Source organism: Microtus ochrogaster, unplaced genomic scaffold (assembly GCF_000317375.1).
Source record: "Microtus ochrogaster isolate Prairie Vole_2 unplaced genomic scaffold, MicOch1.0 UNK3, whole genome shotgun sequence".
In the NCBI taxonomy this organism is placed as follows: domain Eukaryota; kingdom Metazoa; phylum Chordata; class Mammalia; order Rodentia; family Cricetidae; genus Microtus; species Microtus ochrogaster.
This window is the reverse complement of record NW_004949101.1, coordinates 841,032-843,715: the sequence shown is the minus strand read 5'-3', so window position 1 is coordinate 843,715 and position 2,684 is coordinate 841,032. Positions and strand designations below refer to the sequence as shown.

Sequence of the window (2,684 nt, the reverse complement as noted above, 5' to 3'; positions counted from 1 at the left end):
CTCTCTCGCGCTCCCTCTCTCTCTCTCGGCTCCACTTCCTCTCTCTCTCCCGTGGCCTGCCGCGGGAGGTAGTTGGGAGTGGGCGGGAAGGTGGTTGGCGGAGGAGGGGGGCCAAAGAACCTAGGAGGCCGGAACCCGAGCTTTGCCGTCGGGCGTGCCCTCCGTCAGCTCCCGGGGCTGACGGAGTGCAGGCTAAGGCTGGCAGTGTCGAGCTGCCGGGAGGCGGCGGGAAGCTAGCGGCGTGGGGGCGGGCGGGGGGAGAGCTAAAGGAGGGGGAGAAGGAGGTGTGGACCTCGCAGCGGACAAGTGCCGCAGTGACGTGGGCGGCTGGTGATATAGCGCGGCTCGCTGGCGCAGGCCTCCAATCCCCAGACCCCGGGCAGCCCATTTGAATAATCAGCTCACACTTAGGTGAGAGGAAGCCCCGGACGGTCTCCGCACCTGCCGCTCCGCGCCCGAAGCCAGCCCAGCTCCCGCTGTCCCCTGCACCCCTACGACCCGGACTTGCAAGCAGACGAGTGGGCACCCCGGTGGTGTCCCTTTCTTTACGTCCACGGGGAGTCTTCCGTGGCCCCAGAGACCTGGGATCAGGCTACCCCTGGAGAAGCTCTGGACCCCTGCCCCATCCCCCCTCTTTTCCCAGAGCACCGGGTGCATCAATCCGAGGGCGCGTACAGCCTCGGTGCCCCGCAGAGCCGAGACTAGCCAGATTTATTTATCTCGGCTTTCTTTCCTCTCGGCGCACATTCCCTGTCAAAACAACAAGCAGGTGATAGCCAATTTGCTAAGCGCTGCCCTATTTAGAAAAAACAGTGTACACACCTTTAACTCGCTGACCGCTGCTCCGGAGGCCCCTCCCTGTTACAGTTAAGTCCTGGAGCGGCCTCAGGAGGCGCGCAGGACACGCATGGTCTGGCCGCCTTGGTTGTCAGCTACCTCGGACCTTTTTCTGGCTATCCACCACAGGCGGCCGGGAGAGCCCCGCTTAGTTGCAGCCAATGCCTGGGAGGCTGCGATTTGCCTCTGACATTCGGGCCTCGGTGTTTCAAGGTTACTTTTCAGTTAAATCCAAGGTGCCCAACAGCATTTCGTAACTAAAACAAACAGGGCAGTGGTGGGGGTAGGGCAGGAGGGGAGAGAGAGAAAAGGGAATCAATAATAGGCCTTATGGGATGACTTCAGGAGGCTCTGCGGTCTCTCTGCCTGCTGAGGCCGGGAAGGTTTTATATAATTTGAAAGTTTCAGTTCCTATTTTCTTCGGGTTTATGAGTGTTAAAAAAAAAAGTCACTGGGGTGTGGGGCTTTGATCCCAGCACTCGGGAGGCAGAGGCAGGCAGATCTCTGAGTTGGAGACTGGCCTAGTCTACATTCGGATCGAGTTCTAGGACAGCCAGGGCCACACAGGGATAATCTGTCTCAGAAAGCAAAACAAAACAAAAACCAATAGAACATGTCATTTGTATCGTTTGCTACCAAGACTAAGGTAACCCAAGATTTTGGCGCAGAGAGTCCTGAAGGCAAGCGTTCATATGTGGACACTCTTGGTTTTGAAAACGTGACTAAAATGAAAGGCTACAACCCTGGACTCTTCCGCCTCAGAGGTGAAGAAAATAGGAACTGGGCTCAAATCCAAATGTCTAGAGTTGGGAGTGGGGGGAGTAGAGGATACAGAGAGGTGGCAGACAGACACTGGAGGGAGCTTTGAACAAGGAAGCCTGAGCGAGTATCAGACTGGACGGTGAACCTAGAGGACTGGTAGAGGAAGAAGTCTCTTGGGTCAGCGTCCTTTTGGACTGAAGGTACAGCGTCGACAGTTCCTTTCGTTATGGAACGTATAGTTTGGATAGTTTACAGAACAAGTAAGTCCTCTGAAGAAGTGCAGGGTAAGATCCCCCAAAGGCAAGACCTACTTTCCTGCTGAATGATGAATCTGATGCTCAGCTAGTGACTACAAGGATCCCCAGCGTCTCCCCCAGGGCCCACAGGAAAAGAGGAAAACATATGTTGTTTATAAAAGGAGCTGATTAGCCGGGCGGTGGTGGCGCACGCCTTTAATCCCAGCACTCGGGAGGCAGAGGCAGGCGGATCTCTGTGAGTTCGAGACCAGCCTGGTCTACAAGAGCTAGTTCCAGGACAGGCTCCAAAAACACAGAGAAACCTTGTCTCGAAAAAAACCAAAAATAAATAAATAAATAAATAAATAAATAAATAAATAAATAAATGGAGCTGATTTTCAAAAGCAAAAATGCAGGCATGTGCCTGCGCGCGCGCGCGCGCGCACACACACACACACACACACACACACACACACACCTTTAAACAATTCAGCACTCCTGTTCTTTCCACAGAGATCTTAAATGTTGAAGCACAGTACTCACCTCCCCGCCCCAAATAGGAAACTCAAGATACCAACCTCGTTCTTTTCCTACCCCCTTTCCTTTTTTTTTTTTTTTGAGACAGGGTGCTTATTCTCAGAGATCCGCCTGCCTCTGCCTCCCCAGTGCGGGGATACCATCAATCTGGTTTACACACACACACTCATCCTCCCCCCCACACACACACACACTCGCCGAGGGTCTCTCCTACCTACGTCTATGTTGAATGCCAGAGTGTTGATAAGCCTGTGGGTTGCATTACTCTATGTGCTCCTAGTTGAAATTCGGCCCCAGAAATTATTCCCCTTT

General features: G+C 53.7%; 1 protein-coding gene across 1 annotated transcript in view; it reads right to left on the bottom strand.

Annotated features, from left to right (window-relative positions):
* The window catches only part of Foxa2 (forkhead box A2), a 3,838-nt gene extending 2,939 nt beyond the window's left edge, over positions 1 to 899 (bottom strand). Inside the window, exon 1 of the mRNA XM_005365485.3 lies at positions 823 to 899. The gene's annotated coding sequence lies outside the window, so the exon portion shown is untranslated. The remainder of the gene's footprint in view (positions 1 to 822) is intronic.
* Positions 900 to 2,684: the final 1,785 nt, after the last annotated feature.